Genomic DNA, 17,821 nt, shown 5'->3' on the forward strand with positions numbered 1-17,821 from the left:
AATGAAAGAAAATGCTTTCAAAGCAGGAAAACATGTAACATGTAAAACACATTCGTCTAAACGCATGTCCAAAACGCCATGTGTGAATGCAACCAAAATGAGGTCTCCGGCACAGATGCAAATGCACTATTATGGCACCCAGTCTTGGAATCTTTTGTGCCCTGCCCCCAAAAAGCGCACTGCCAGTAATGCATGTGTGTAGCAGACTATGTAACAAATAAATGGTACCCCTGCAACTGATAACCTTAAAGGACATCTATCACCAGGATGAAGGATTGGAAACCAAGCACTGGTGTGTGTCCCCTCTGGCAGGATCTGCTCTTCTTTTAGCTTTTAATGCTAAAAGGCTTTAAAATTATGCTAATTAACCTGAGGGCTCCAGGCCACATTAACACCTATGAAGTAGAGAGCAACTCGGGCTCATTTGCATAATTTTAATAGCCTTTTTGTAGGGGCACACAGCAGTATGTAAATGTGCTTGGTTTACAATCCTTCATCCTGGTGTTAGATGTTCTCTAAGCGCTCTATGTACAGGTGCTCCAACACGGTTTACGCACAGTGTAAACTTGAATCATGAACTATTCTCAGACTATTGCACTTATTGACATGGTCATATATAACTGATTTAATATCTTGCACCAAATGTTAATGGGCCTGTAAATGATCCGTCTGGAGGAGTCGCGTTGTGGACGGTTTTTCCAGTCCAGCTGTTCAGAGACCAGAGTAAACTGGAACGTGTTTCTCTCGTTTTGCTTATTTTCCCATTTAATTATCTCAGTTTCCGGCTGTAATAAATGAGGGTCCTGACTCTGCAGACTATTAGCCTGGATTATTAATAACAGATGTTACTTATGTTCATCTCCATCCCAGGCGAATCAGTCTAGAGAATGTCTCGAAACCTTTTGAAGAAGAGGGTCCTATTCCCCCCCCCCCCCCCACCCCGAGTAGTTACTGCAAAGTAGTGAATGAACGTGTTTGATGCTTTTTCATTATGGTGACCAGATGACTTCAGATCTCAGGGTAAAATGAAGTTATACAATCAGTAACCCTGCGTCTGGTAACGGGAACCATCTGGACTGCTGCAGTCTAATGGATGAGACTTTGGCTTCTATTTAAGAAGACATTTGTCTTTGTCTGAAGACAGTTGAATGCTGTAAACTTAGCTCATACTCTTCTCTCCTAACAAGCCAGATCGTGAATGGCGGGGGATCGTGAATGATGTTATCTTGGCTACCAAGAAGTGCTGGCTACACCTGCAACTTTTACCTGATCACCAAAAGAAATTGCAAAATGGTTGCCCGGATCTTTGATTCTTTTTTGATCTAGAGGCTGCGCTTCATATGGTGTGTACACTCACCGGCCACTTTATTAGGTACACCTGTCCAACTGCTCGTTAACACTTAATTTCTAATCAGCCAATCACATGGCGGCAACTCAGTGCATTTAGGCATGTAGACATGGTCAAGACAATCTCCTGTAGTTCAAACCGAGCATCAGTATGGGGAAGAAAGGTGATTTGATGCCTTTGAACGTGGCATGGTTGTTGGTGCCAGAAGGGCTGTTCTGAGTATTTCAGAAACTGCTGATCTACTGGGATTTTCACGTACAACCATCTCTAGGGTTTACAGAGAATGGTCCGAAAAAGAAAAAACATCCAGTGAGCAGCAGTTCTGTGGGCGGAAATGCCTTGTTGATGCCAGAGGTCAGAGGAGAATGGGCAGACTGGCTCGAGCTGATAGAAAGGCAATAGTGACTCAAATCGCCACCCGTTACAACCAAGGTAGGCAGAAGAGCATCTCTGAACGCACAGTACGTCGAACTTTGAGGCAGATGGGCTACAGCAGCAGAAGACCACACCGGGTGCCACTCCTTTCAGCTAAGAACAGGAAACTGAGGCTACAATTTGCACAAGCTCATCGAAATTGGACAGTAGAAGATTGGAAAAATGTTGCCTGGTCTGATGAGTCTCGATTTCTGCTGCGACATTCGGATGGTAGGGTCAGAATTTGGCGTCAACAACATGAAAGCATGGATCCATCCTGCCTTGTATCAACGGTTCAGGCTGGTGGGGGTGGTGTCATGGTGTGGGGAATATTTTCTTGGCACTCTTTGGGCCCCTTGGTACCAATTGAGCATCGTTGCAACGCCACAGCCTACCTGAGTATTGTTGCTGACCATGTCCATCCCTTTATGACCACAATGTACCCAACATCTGATGGCTACTTTCAGCAGGATAATGCGCCATGTCATAAAGCTGGAATCATCTCAGACTGGTTTCTTGAACATGACAATGAGTTCACTGTACTCAAATGGCCTCCACAGTCACCAGATCTCAATCCAATAGAGCATCTTTGGGATGTGGTGGAACGGGAGATTCGCATCATGGATGTGCAGCCGACAAATCTGCGGCAACTGTGTGATGCCATCATGTCAATATGGACCAAAATCTCTGAGGAATGCTTCCAGCACCTTGTTGAATCTATGCCACGAAGAATTGAGGCAGTTCTAAAGGCAAAAGGGGGTCCAACCCGTTACTAGCATGGTGTACCTAATAAAGTGGCCGGTGAGTGTATATCACCACTGACAAGCTAAATCTCTACTTACCTCCAGTGTACACAACTGCCGTATATTAAATATTTGTTCCTGCTGCCCTAGGGTGGTGGCATACTTGGCGTTTTGAACTTGTTTTTGGGCCGTTTTTAAGCAGTCCATTAAAAAAACGCATGCGTTTTTGACCAGTTTTAATAAGATAATTATTTTAGTTTTTATTAAGATAATTGGTAAAACCTGTCAAACACGCATGCATTTTTTAATCGACTGCTTAAAAACGGCCCAAAAACGGGTTAAAAACGCCACGTGTGCTGCCGGCCAAGAGTGCATCCACACGTTAAGTTTTTCAGAAGCAGTTTTTGGAGCCAAAAGCAGGTGTGTGTGATAAAGAGGAAGGCATATAATTGAAAGCTGCTGCTCCTCCTCCTTCTTTTCCTGCATTCCTGGTTTGGACATCAAAAACTGCATCTGAAAAAGTGAACACGTGGTCACATTCTCACTCTGCACTTGAATTTGGTCTATTATATATGTCCTCTATCCAAAGGCCTATATAGCTCGCCCTCTCTCCAACTAAGCCCAATTCATCTCTATACAGTTGTGCTTAAGGGCAAAAAAAAGTGACACAAAGCATCGTGTGAAGCAAACTCAACATTTACATATTGTGTTTGAATTGCGTTTAGAAATTCATGCCCAGCAGGGAGGAGCTTGAACTGATTGCATCTACATTTAGACCTAAACCGCTTCCTTTGGAAAATGAGCAACACATATTTTACATTGTTTACCAGCAAAACACGTGTTGCGCGTTCCTGAACGCAAGTGTTGTGATCTAAACACATTTACATTTGGATGAAGCTCCTACCCAATGCGCTTGAATTGTGTTTTTAAATGCTATTCAATCACAACATGTGAACACAGCACAGCACTAGGTAAATCTTGGCAGTAATACTAACTTTTGCATGTAAAAAAAACAAAGTCTAGCTAGATTCCTGTAAATTATCCCTACTGTATGGAAAATAACTTTTGTGGGCGTTTTTGTGGTCAGAAACTGATGTGAGTGGTCTTTTTGGAATATATTGGTGGTATAGGTTTTTCTTCAAATCAGTGATTTTTCACTGAACCCATTTTGGCCTATGGACACATACAGATTAGTTTTTTTTCTTACTGTCTTCAGTTATTTTTTTTTTACTGATGTCTTACTGACCCATTCTTTTCAATGGGCTTTTTCACACTTCCATTTTGTTTCCACTGATACCAATGCTGTCGGTGAACCAAAAAAGGACAAGACTCGAAGTATTTTTCCCCCGACCACTGATCAGTGGAAAAAAAACTTAAGTGTGACAAAGCCCATTGAAAAGTATGGTTCAGTAAGGAATCCGGGATAAATTACTGAATCCAGGAAGAGAAAACCCATCTGTATGCATCCATAAGCCAAAATGGGTTTCATGAAAATCACTGATGTGAAAAAAAATTCTTTATAATCCAGTCCTTGTTACGTTATTATTTGCTTTATAAAATTCCATGTAAGGAATGTTTTTCTTTTAGGGCAGTGGTGGCGAACCTATGGCACGGGTGGCACTCTGAGCCCTCTCAGTGGGCACACTCAACGTTATTTTAAAGTGAAACTGCAGGAAGAATAGATGTGGACATGGTCAGATTTTTATTGGAGCTATTGAAGCTCCTGCTCTTGGCCCTACAATTCTTCCTGTTCAGAGGGTTGTCAATGGCAATCCGAATTCTCCCACCTTCTGTCAACGATATTGGTGTCCTCAGGACCGTTGAAAGCTGTGCTACAGCACGGAGCAAGAAGATTTTAATAAGTTAATGCTAGAATTGCTGTGTTGGCACTTTTTACATAAATAAGTGGATAAGGGTTGCAGTTTGGGCACTCGGTCTCTAAAAGGTTCGCCATCACTATTTTAGGGTATGTTCACATGCATCAGATTTGCCCATGGCGACACATACTTTCTATGAGATCAAATTCACATGTGACATTTGAATTGCTTTCTGAAACGCAACAGAGGCAACAAAGGCAACAGGGAGGATGAGCTTGACCTGTTCACAGATGTGTCTAAACCTAAAAGCTTGTGACCACGTTGCTCTTACCTGATAGTATGGCCCTCATTTATCAAAAACAGTATGTTCAGTTTGCCTGTGAAGTGTGCAGGGGGCGCCAAATTCTGGAATTGTGGCGCACGTTCTTCATGAATCTGGCGCACCCTGCAATGCCCCAACAGAGTGCACCATCTTTTTTTCAAAATGGGGTGTGCAACACAATTCTGGTGGTCTTTGCATGATAAATGTGGAGCGCGGTCTGTTTCAGTGCAGAATTTTGTGTTGTATTGGGTATAGCGCAACCGCAACACTAATGAGTCGCGTGCTATACACTTCTTAAATACCTGTGCAAGCACTTTGCATGTAAAAGAAGGTGCAAAGTCTGACCGTAAACTGGCACTGGGGCTTTTGTAAATGGGGCTTTATGTGTTTGAGTGTAAACGTATATTTATGATTGGGAGTTATTGCTCCCCTTTGTGTTAGAATTGTGTTTTGAAACGGATTTCAAACATCAGATGTGAGCATGGTTTGAAGCTGACGCCTGCGCCCATTAAATTAGTGATAATGTATCAATTCTCAAAGATTCCATGACAAAAAACTGCCAGATTAACGCGTTCACGCGTTGCGCTTTGGTTGTGTTTTCATTGCGTTTAAAACGCATTACAACATCTGAGAAGAGGTTGATTTGCCTAATTACATTACTATTTACATTTGTTAACACAATGTTAACACATGCGTTTACAAAACACACACGTTAATGCTTTGTTAACACATGTGTTAACATTGCATTTACAATGTGTTTTGTAAATGCAAATGGTAACTGTAATGTAATTAGGCAAATCACTTCTCCTCAGCCGTTGTAATGCGGTTTAAAACGCAATGAAGACGCAACCAAAGCGCAACATGTGAGCGCGCCCTAAGGGTGATGTCACACAGGGCATTTTTAGGCCGTTTTTGGTTAGTGCATTTTCAGATTATAAAAAATGCATGAGTTTTTTTGAAACCGCATCTGTTTTTGTCAGTTTTAAATTGTGTAAATTTGGAAAAACTTTTTTTGAAAACGGATGCTTTTTTTAACGCATGCATTTTTTACAATCTGAAAATGCACTAACTAAAAACGGCCCAAAAACGGCCTAAAAACGCCATGTGTGACATCACCCTTAGTATTGCCATTTGTTTTTTCCACATTGTAGCCAGAGTTTTTCCTGGGGTATATGTAGATTCGGGTTTAATGCTATATGTACCGCCATATATCCTGCTGCACGTGGCCATAGCAGGCTGCTAGGAAAGTCACAAGACTCCCATCATACTTACAGCAGTGGCTCCAATGTGAAATCTGTATCCCCAGACATGTTGAGTCATATAGATGATGTTGTAGTCCTATAATATACAGCAGTGCACTTGGGTCAGGGCCGAGGATTAAGAAGAATTTACAAACGCTTGGGAACATTACCTTGGGGCACAGGCAGACTTGAGGATCAGTGTTTATGCGGAGCAGGTGCGCGGAGGTTACTGTGCAGTTCACATTGGGTTCATGGCTACGTGTAGGATCATTTTACACTGTAGAATAAGATGGTTCTACTTGTGTTGTACATGAAGGATATATGGGAAGATGTTTATCACATGGCACACGTATGTTTTATGGCTCTTCTAGTGATGATGATGTATTTTACTGGAGGGCAGTGACATAGTAAGAACATGCACCATGAAGGAGTAGTCTGACATACATTATTGTCATAAATGGGTCCTGTAGTCACCTTACTAATACAAAAATATAGGAAATAGTCTGTAATCCCAACACTCAGGGCCACTTACAGCATCATGTAATGAAGCTTCACCCTGGGATTAAAATCTGTCACTTATAATGGATATTATGAACATTGGCTCATTTGTAGGAAGAAGCTCCAGGATATTGATTCACAAATTGTTGTAATGTCACCGGATCCTATAATACGTTACATTTAGGTCTCAGCGCTTATTCACACATCTGAGCTTCTCATCCATCTGCTTTTTTTGCCAGTTAAAGCTGATCTACTCTCTACTTAAAAGGTAGAATTGTATAGGAGTGGTTTTTATTCGTGTATCCAAATTAGGTGGAAGTTAGGGAGAACATTTAGATGGACTTAAAGGACACCTGTCATCAGGTCTGTGTCACTAGTCCTGTCACTACTACCTGTTGGAGCAGCTCACAAGGATCCATCCCAGCCTTTATCTAGTCAATTCTTCCAACAATCAAAATGGCAAAAGGGAGACCTAAATCAAGGAAACTTTTGCCATTAACTTACCACCTAATATGCTCAGACCTTATAATGTCCTCTCTCCCCTCTTACTGGCGTTCGCACTGTATAATGCCCCCTTCCTCTGGACCCTACACTGTGTAACACCTCCTTACCCACTGTATAATGCCTCCTATCCTGTATCCCCCTCACTCTATCATGTTAACAATTTGCACCCCTTTGCAATTACCCCTTTTCTGTTGGCCCAATAATTAATTTTATAACCCCATTTGTGTAGTCCCAACTTATTATTCTTTTGCATGTATAAGGCCCGACAAACTCTTTTAATGCCCTCTCAGGCATGGTGATGTTATCAAATCGTGCCCGCCGGGCTCACAGCCGTACACAGCAGATGCAGAGGATGGGGACAGTTAAATGGTTCCATTGCCCATGATAGATCTTTGTGCTGTGTGTAGAATACAGTTGTCTGAATAAGACCTTACTATGCACCTAGGAGTCTGCAGATTTCACTTATTTGTGTTTTTAAAAATCGCATCCTAACAGTAAGTATTTTGGGGGCTAAGTGTCTATTCCCAGACAGTGTAAACTCCCACAACACATTCTAAACCTTTATCAATTTAAGTCATATACAACACTTAGCTTCACTTAAATCGATCTCTTTATTATTCATCAATTAAAAATACACAGTTGTTAAAAGGGCATTAAAATTTCATTGAATTTATCATATATATATATATATATATATATATATATGCATAGAGTACTGTTCTTCAATTGGATGTTATTTAAAAAACAACTTACCCTTGTGAAGATAATTTCCCCTAAATGCCCTTGGATACGGCCACCACAACACCCTAGAAATGGGGGAGCCACACATGCACTACTGAGTCCTGCCTGGCCACAAGGATACAGTGTTCATTACCACAGGACGGCTGTGGGAGATGCAGTAACTTCGGTACATTTCATATAAAAACAACACAATGGGGCACATTTACTTACCCGCCCCGTTGACGCCGCCGATTTGGAATGTCAGACGAGATTTCGGAGCTGCCGCTCACCCCCCCCCCCCCCGATTTCTGTCGCATGAAAGCCGTCGGGATTGTGCCAAAATCTGATCGCGTGCGATAAAAACCCCTTTTAAATCCCTGTCCCAGCGGTACAAAATGGAAATCGTCGCGATGTCCGATAAAAGTGCTGTCCACGGGGCCCTTATTTTTAATTAACATCCAGTTGAGGAAATGTAAGTATTTGGCTGGTGGAATAAATTACAGGCAGTCCCTGGGTTACGCACAATATAGGTTCCATATGTCTGTTCTTAAGTTGAATTTGTATGAAAGTCAGAACTGTATATTTTATAATTGTAGTTCCAAACAAAATGATTTTTTTTTTGCTCCAAACTGGAGTTTTCAAAATTTTTAGCTGTAATAGGACCAAGGATTATCAATAAAGCTTCATTACAGACACCGTTCAGTGCAGCCTGGGACTAAAGTAAAGCATTAAGAGAGCTTCATCAAAGGTGACAGTGGACAGAGGGGTTCGTCTTTAACTAGGGGTCGTCTGTAAGTCGGGGACCACCTGTAAATGTCAATGGCCAGATGAGAATATCCCCTTAATGCAGACATAAGACAAAAGGGAAGGTTCCAGTATATACAGCCAAAATAGCAGTGCGGTATCACAAAACAGGTAAGGGTTAATTCATTTATATATACACCTCTATATACATTTACACATACTACACTGCTGTTTTTGCGGTACATATTGTAATCTATCCTTTTGTCTTGTGTCTGCATTAACTACTGTGTATTTCCAATTGATAAATAATAAAGATAGTTTTAAATGATTCTGAGTGTTTTATATAATTCCAATTGATATAGATTTAGAAAATGTTTGTGTTTTGCATCACTTCTTTTATATCCGGTTTGATAGTAGAATCACTAACGTGTCATAATTTTCTGCACCACTAGATGGCGCTTGGTTACTGGATAGTTCTCTGATTCATAAGATTTCACATGATGTCAAAACCTCTGTTTTAGTTTTTTCAATTCATTGTTTATTTTAATCTTTCATTTTATTTATTACACTCTGAATAATTATTAATGAATGATGTTACTATTGTTTTTTTTTTAATTATTATATTTGTGTTTGTTATAACTTGTAGTAGTTTTTCCCCCTCTTTTTTTAATACTGTGGGTTAACCTGACCTGTGGTTGTGGCATGGTGGCTGTGAGCTGGTGGCCGTTTTTATGGCTAAACCCAAGACAAGAGTGTTGAAAGAATAGTGTGGCATTGTGCAGAGCAACCAGGGGCGTAACTTGAGGGGGTTCAGAGGGTGCGGTTGCAACCGGGCCCATGAGGTTTAGGGGGCCCATAAGGTGTCAATTTCCCGTATGAGAAGACTATTACTATAAACCATACATTATAGACGGGGGCCTGGCACAGACTTTGCACTGGGGCCCATCGGCTTCAAGTTACGCCACTGGGAGCAACATATGGCAGCACAGGTAATCTCTACAGAAAAAAGATTTGGTTCAGCTCACCTCCCTGGTTAGCACAGTCCTGGTAGTGGCCGATGCACGGAGAGCCGTGTGGGAACAGCAACAATAAGGGAGAAATCTGAAAAGGAATCCAGCATCCAGGCAAAAAATGAAAGTATAAAATTGAAAAAGGGTTAAAAACATAAAACTCATAAGTCACATAATCTGACACGTTTCGGACCGTACATGGTCCTCAGTCGTAGCCTAAAACCTAAACCTAAAACCTAAAGCCTAAAAAATGCATGTTGTTTACAAAAAGGAAGTGAACTTCATTGGACGTAACTCAAGTGAGTACCACCCACATTGGTTTGCATTGCTTTATAGGATATTAGCCAAGATAAGAGTATGCACAGGTGTACACATCTAGACAAAAGCGCATCTAATGTGAATACATACCAAGATGCATATGTGCACAGGACCATGCATATAGACAAAGAACACCTTGTATAAATACATTAGTGTAGATATGCAAGGTAGTCTCTTGCTGATGTATAGGCTCAGTGCAAATGCTTTCACTTTACATACAATATTCCTTAAAAGAAAATCTCCCAATAAAATTCATCATGATAAAGCAGAGGCACATACTCCAAGATCCAGGCACAGTGACACTGGTAATTATATTTGTTACCCATGACCTCCATCCTTTTAAAATCAACTTTTATAATTATGTTAATGAGCTTGAAGTGCTACAGGGGGGTTTACCAGAGCTCCTCTGTGCTGAAGTTTCATTGTGCAGGAGCAATCCCAATGAGGAGGTAAGATTACAGAAGGCAGAGGGAAGGGGGAAGCGTTGAGGGAACAGGAGTAGGTTGATACAGTGTAACAGCCTGTGCAGCTCTAATGCCCCCAAAGCCCTTCTGGCTCATCAGCATAGTTTAAAAGTTGATTATGTCGTGGCCCCCTCACTGTGATTACATCTCTGTGTATCGGAATTGATGACTTTCTGAGAAGTTGTCAATGATTTCTGCACCAGTCGCCCATGTACGGGCCAGAGCTTAGTAATACTTTGGCAGTGCGCTGGGCTGTGTGATATGCCCATAGAAAGAGAGGAGGTTCATGCCAAGATTTTCCATCCAGCATGCAAATGTTTGGAGGCCGCGTGAACCCTGTGGTCATTGAGTCACTTGCAGACAAGTCTGGTAGACTATGTAAGATCGCACGTTTTCTAGGTGAATCAACCTGTGTCGTAAGGAGTTACTGTTGTAAAACTTTATGAAGTCATTTCAGACAGTGTCAGAGACTGTTCAGATTAGCAGACAAATGCTAATTTGAGGCCAAAAAACTATCATAAACAGTTGCATGTGAAAAAGCTGCCAGAAACCCAGACTCGGATTTATGACGCAGTCCTTGTAGTAAACCAGCGTCAGAAGCCTAGGGAGCACCTGTCACCTCTCCTGACATGTCTGATTGGCAAATAATTGTGAAGCCTTTTGTTAGTTTCCTGTGTTATTCCTTGTATTCATTTACAAATGAATTATCCCTATAGTACTCTCTTTACTTCAGGAACACAAGCATCTCACTGAGAAAGAACTTCTCTTATAAGTTCACCAGATTTTACCCCAATAAACTACTATCCCCCTCAGGTAAGCTAAGAAATGTCCTTTCTAGAATTCCCTTATTTCTGTGAAATCTCACCTGTTTACCTGTAACAAATTTCATGTACCGGTAAATATGAGCAGAGAAGAGCCACTTTTTGCCTCAATTGAGTTACACTGAGATGCTGAATGAGAAGTGTCAATTCCAGAGCTTATATCTTGGGCTCTGTAGAACTTGGGCCTCACACAACCGTCTGGGGGATGTATATTGCGACCGGATATATGTCCCCATAGACCACAATGTCGGTCCAGTAGCAGTACGGTGCCACACACATATGCTTTCTCTTTCCCCTTGTGTGTGGATGTGCGGCGCTGTTTTCTATGGAGAGGGGAGGGGTGAGCAGAGCAGCTTCTCTTCTTCAGTGCGCCACCGTATGCCAAGTCAGGCGTGTATGCATCTGTGTGAATGTATCCTTAGAACTTTGCTTTAGTAGAATGTTCAAGACAAGAATCTCAGCTTTCAGGTTTGTCGTTCTGTGAGTTACAGAACTGGAGATGCAAACAGGAACAGAAATAGGTGGCAACTGGATCTTTGTCTGCAGCTCACATTACTTTTTTAAAGATGAGATTCCTATCTTTAATATGATACAAAAACATGGTTCTTCACGTAAATGAGGAAATACTAGATCGTAGGGTAAAAGGTGACCGTGTCCTTTTAACAACTGGACCTTATAAATTGGGGGCTTGTCCCGATATCGTCCATCTTTGTCCAATCAGTGCAGACTGTGTCTGATTGTGTAGAGACAAGTCCATTTTACACCCTTAATTCCTAGGAAAATGTCTATGAAATATGCAGCTGAATTATTGTTTTATGGGGGATACATGTATTTAATAATCTTTTGTGAGGGTGCGGTCACATGTAGCACCCCTGCGCTGGTGATGCACTTGGAAATGCAGCGCTAGCGGTACGTGTGACTGCACCCTTAGGGATACAGACATGGTTACTTCAGTTCCCTTGCAACATTGTTACCATAATAGCGCCGCATTGACAATTATCAGATACAAAGTTAAAAAGTCCTGTCCAAACTATTCTCCATGTTTGAAACTTGATGTTGTACCTCTGTTTTAGGTCTGATTTGGCTTCCAATGCATTGAAGGAGAGAACGTTCCCTGTAGTCCTCGCACTGCCAACAAGATTCTGTCCGGACCTGTAAGTCACTTTCTCCTCCTCTTTGTGTGTTCTGTGCTGATATTTTGGAGGTGACTTTTGCCATGTATATGTTTGCTCTATTTTTTGAAATGCTGCCCTATATATATAGCTGTGTGTTCTGTCATGTAGCCACAAACAATGGCTGCATCATATACAATGAATAGATCAGTAATCATTGATCAAACTACAGTTCTAGATATCATAGTATTATCATGGATGGTGTTGACGGGAAGTTGTCATCATCTGTTATATCCAGGATAAACGCTTTATATTATATATGTCTTGGCCACACATAACTACAATTTCTGGTCCACATCATGGAAATTGGAGTAACGTATATTACTGATGGTAGAAAACCCAACTTTTTTCCCTAAAAGAATGGGAAAAACTTTAGATAACTATCTGCAAAAAAACCTCCTAAAACCTACATGCACACTGGCTTAGCATCATTGACAGTGGTTCTCATGAGAATAGTGGATTGGGCAAGTTGAAATCCAACATGCACGATCATCATCCCTTCACAGAATAGATGGTGGTCAACCCTCTTGTCTTTGGTCTTTGTTTACTCCCACTTTAACAGTTTTGATTATAGGGATGTAAAGATTTTCCAAAAATCCGGTTTTGTTAAAAAATAGAAGAACGAGGTATGCATAATTCTTGGAAAGAAGATATTGCACCATGTCACACCGTCAGCATTGGATTTCAGTCTCCAGTAGTTGACTAGAGATTATAATAACAGGAATAAACTTTATATAGGGCTCCATTCCAACCACCAGCGCTCCGTAGCGCTTTACAAATCATAGGGGACTTATAGAAATATAATATTACATTACAAAGAACAAACAGTCATATGGAACAATAGGAGTGAGGGCCCTGCTCACAAGAGCTTACAGTCTATGAGATGAGCAAATCAAATTGGACAAAGTGGAATTTCATCTGAATTTCATGTATAATATTATTGGGGCAAAAACAAATTTCCAGGCAGTTTGTGATAACATAAAGGTTGTGGAAATTGTGACCAACCTTCTGGAGCTCTTTTCGGCATGTTCTGAAACTTTATAATTTAGCTGCCTTCCTAAGGCACTAACCTGGCCTGTTTTAGTGGGTCCTCCTGGTGGTGGACCAGAGCTTCACTATCCAGGTAGTGTTCATTAGGTGGCGCTCTTCCTGGAACTCTGGGTGTGGAAGTTGTCCAGGAGGGGAGCTACTTTTTGAGATCCTCCTGTTCTTGGCAGATATTGCAACCAGGATGAAGTGTCAGACCATGCTGAAAAATGATCCAGGAGGTCCGTTATGGTGTCCATGACCTCCCAGTCTTGCCACTAATTAGTTTAGGCTCATGGGTCCCATTTCTCTCTTGAACATGGAGAAGTGGGATGAATTTTGTGTTTCTTCTTGAGATCGGAAGGTTATTGAAACCCTATCTGATGATCTGGGGCCTTTCCAGCGTGGTCTGGTGTGTCGCCCAGGAGAGATCCTGCCAAGACCAGGAGGCTCTTACAAAGTAGCTACCCGTCTAGAGCCCTGACTCAGTCTGGGTTGATGAGTTCATGCCACTCCTAGACTTTCAGAACTGTGGGAAATGCAGCTCTGGTTCCTGCTCCCCCAGTCTCAGTCTTGGCTGAAATCTACCGCAACCAGGACAATGCTCCAGTCCATGAGCCAATCATTGGCTTTAGTGTTCACCTCTGACTACTAGGCACCCCTGCTAAAGGAGTATATAGGATGTCCCTGCTCACTCCAGGCAGTGTGAAACAGCTGATTGACAAGGATCACCTATTAATGGACAATCCCATGAATAAGTCATTACTAGTTTTTGGGATCAGAAAATCCCTTTAAGCCCTGTAACATAAGTATTACTCTGAAAAGCATCACTTACGAGCTCTGTTCTATTTATATGCCAAGTTAATGTGTAGTATCCTCCAGACTTGGCTAAATCTACAGGAATGGCTGTATTGTTAGCATAAATCTGTCTTGACCAGCAGCGCCCCAGGACATGTTCTCTACTGAGATTTTTTTTTCTTCCTGCTATCAACATAAACATGGGCTCAGCGCTGAAAGCTCTCCCAGTCTTAGAAAAGAAACATTGCCTGCTCTGCTAAGTACAAAATTAGATCAAGTAACCCGTCAGCAAAACAATATCAGAACACATAAATCACTTTCTGCCCATAGTGCCATATGAGATACAATAGTCATTGTAGCACCGCAGTGGCGTCACTTCCCGGCACATAGCGAGTAAAGCTCCGCTCTATCCAGACGGGCAGAGTCGTACAGATGTTACCAGGCTGAAAACGTGTCTAAAAGTCCTATTTATAAACCTGCCGTTTGGAATCAATGGCACCGCAGTCTGTATACTCGTCTTAATGAGCCGGATGAGCCCCATGTCTGGCGTTAGACTCTTTACTACATGATAAATTTGGTTTTTATGGTGGTTGGAATGGAACCAACAAAGGAAGCCGGAGATGTTTTCATAAATAAATGATAGTATTTCAGGTCCTGGCGTTGCAGCTTTTTCACTCTATGCTCGGAATGAAGCTGGTTTTGTTTTGATGGGTCATTTGCGGGAGACAAAAGATGTGTAATGTTTGTTTAATCGAATAGGGTTACGTGTTTTAGCAGGTCTCCACTAAGGGCCGTGCATCTAGTGATATGACCTGCATCTTGTTCCATATTAGTGGGTTAGATAGTTGTTCTATGTAAAGGAGCCTTAGGATGGCCAAACACATAAGATAACATTCAGTGAAACATGAATCTGTATGGCAGCTAGCTTAACCCACATATGGGTTTGCTGCTTTGATACTTGAAGTACCCTGATTTGCAGTTTTTGTTGATAAGAAACAGAACTAGATCCAGGTGGAAGGGGATATACTCTTTAATTGTATACATTCCTACTAAATCCAGTTTTGTCTCCAACTATTCCAAGTTCTAATGGTCCCATGACAAACCAAGAAAACCTTGGCCAGGCAGGCATCTTGACACTTCGACATTAGCACTCTAGCTCCAAAAGGATCTGATAAATGAGGTAGTTCAGCCCCGTAACACGTCATCCTAATAAACTAATATATACCAAAACGAGCTATTGTGTGGACCCAACCTACATTTCTTACTATCCCTTGGCGCTGTTCCGGTCACAACTGACTGGCACTCTCAATCTTGATGAATAAGACAAGTCTTATGTTGCACTTTTATTAAATTGTCTGATACTCCCTATTAGTTGGTGCTGAAAATTCAATATTTTTTGTCAGGGTTGTTTTGGCGCTCCTTAGATCACTCCCCCTTTATAGGCAGATACATCCCTTTGGTGCACAAGTTGCAAAAGTGTCTAAAAACTGTCTTTAAACCTTTTTGATGTTTTTGGTTAAACAGAATTCTGTCAGATACAAATAAATACGGCCCTCTGTTTTTTTTTGCTTCTTTCTTCTTTTTAACATCACTCTGTATAAAAAGAACAAATTGCATAAATAAATCTTGTTTGTGCATATACCCTCCTTGTCTTAACATTTCCTGCTAAAGAGCTTATGTTTAATCAGATGATTATGTTAGAAACCAAAAACTAGGATCTTTATCATCAAGAGATTAACCTAATACACTTATTATATTATTATATTGCAGTGTAATGTAAGTCAGTACACACCTTGGGTGTCATGGCCCAAATCACAAGAGAGCTGTCTAAAAGAGTGGTCTGTTCAGAGATTTCACTATATACAGTATGAGTATAGGGATGTATACATAGGCAGTCCCCAACTTAGGAACACCTGACTTACAGATGACTCCTGTTTACAGACGTACCTCTCTGCCCACCGTAACCCCTGGTGAAGCTCTCTGTATGCTAGTAATTTACCGTATTTTAGCCCCATAAGAGTTATTAAAGGGGTATTCCAATGAAGACAAGATTCTTAAATATACTCAGGATAACAAAATAATACATTCTTTAATTCACGGTCATTAACAAACATACAGCATTTCACAGATCTAATTCCAACCTGCCTCTATCAGTCCTGCTATTTTACAAATTGGTTGCCCCTGAATCTGACCATGAATGTTCTGACTATGGTGTTCTCAGAAATAGCTTCTCTTATCTGCACACTGCTGTGCTCTCTGCCCCTTGCCCATCCCTCTGCATTACAAGACCAGCAAGCAGCAGTGTGCAGAGACTTACTCTACAAGCTACAGACAGATGAGGTCTTTTCCCGGGAGGAGGGCATGTAACAGAGCTGACTCTGTGTGTATTATAGGTGAGTTAGTAGAGCTGAGAGTGCTCTGATCCATCTCATCTCTCTTTTTCTATGTGTCAGATGCAGTAGAATATTTAGAAGCTAAATGAAAGTGTATATAAACCATGTACCTTGATAATCTAAGCACATTGTCAGCACACAGCATCTTGTAGGACTAGAGGGATCATGAAGTGTCCACACTTTTACACTAACCATCACTGAGTTGTAGGATCTAAAACAGCAATAAAATTGTCCTTAGTTTTCACTTTTAGAATTTGTTATTTATTTACTTGCCAGCGTCCTTGTCATTTGTCATCAGAGTGTGTCAGGGGGCATCCGGGCTAACATTCTTCTAGCCCGTGTTGGATTCTTCTACCCATATTATGGGTGATTTAGTGTTTTTTAGTCTTTTTGTTCGGTGTTTTGATGCAGTGTATATTTAATAAGCTTTTGATGCATACTTATCATTTTCTGTCTTCAATACACATCTCTGTTTTGTGGTATAGTGTTACATTTTTGATGTGTGGACATCCTTTCCTTTGTAGTGCCTATCTCTATGTATCCGTTGTAAGAGTGTCATAGTAGATAACAAGCTGACGTAAAAATCAGAACAATACTATATAAAGATGGGCACTCGATTATTATGGAAATTGCCACATTACCATGATAATTTGTGATAATTTAGCAATTTCTCATTCTAATCCTGTTAACTTTTCAATTGAAGAGACCTATTGAATAAGTCTCTTCATCCACTTCAAGCACTGGCCATTTCCCGGGGTCCTCTGCATTGTGGTTAAGTGTGTTGGGAAGAAAACTGGATATGAGCCGAGTGCAACTCTTAGGAAGGCTAGATCTGAAAAGGGAGAGTGACGTAGAGGTCATGGGGCTAGCTGTCTCCTTCTGTCCCATGTTGTAGCATTAGAGGGTGAATAGCTGGGACAGGGCACTGGGAGCCCAGGGCCGGCTTACTTGACTTAACCTAACAAAGGACATGGTTCTGGGAGAAAGCTTTCCAGATCGGAGACCTCTGTGAACAGAGTTTGCTACAAGAAAGGAGACGAGTGTTGCCTCGGTGACTGCAAGGAAACGGATGGACTTCGATAAGTATGAAGAACAATATGGACTTTCTCCTCAAAGTCAAGATCTATCTCTGCTTGTAGGCAGCTGCAACCAAGGAACTGACCACCGGTGCCAGTAAATGCGGAATTATAAAATTATCTTAATAAAGACTTTTTTTTGCCGCTCTGATGGGTTTTGGGATCTTGCTTTGTAGCCGAGGTCTTCGGAGACCTTGACAGACTTTTATTCATGGCAGCGCCTATGAGCGGCTTTTATTATTGTCCCTGGCAGCTTGCTGGTTTTCCACTGGCTCCTCTGCTTTTGGGCGGCTTTTCTTGTTCGCCTGTTGTCTTCTTCTAAACACTACTTTAAATCCATTGCTAATTGGAAGGCAGCCATGCAAGAAGAAAAAGCAAATACGGTTGACAGG

General features: G+C 41.4%; 1 protein-coding gene across 1 annotated transcript in view; it reads left to right on the forward strand.

Annotated features, from left to right (window-relative positions):
* LZTS2 (leucine zipper tumor suppressor 2) overlaps positions 1 to 17,821 on the forward strand; it is a 92,626-nt gene that overhangs the window by 30,751 nt on the left and 44,054 nt on the right. Inside the window, exon 2 of the mRNA XM_072131150.1 lies at positions 12,038 to 12,118. The gene's annotated coding sequence lies outside the window, so the exon portion shown is untranslated. The remainder of the gene's footprint in view (positions 1 to 12,037; positions 12,119 to 17,821) is intronic.

The sequence above is a fragment of the Engystomops pustulosus genome, chromosome 11, assembly GCF_040894005.1.
Source record: "Engystomops pustulosus chromosome 11, aEngPut4.maternal, whole genome shotgun sequence".
NCBI classification, from domain to species: Eukaryota; Metazoa; Chordata; class Amphibia; order Anura; family Leptodactylidae; genus Engystomops; species Engystomops pustulosus.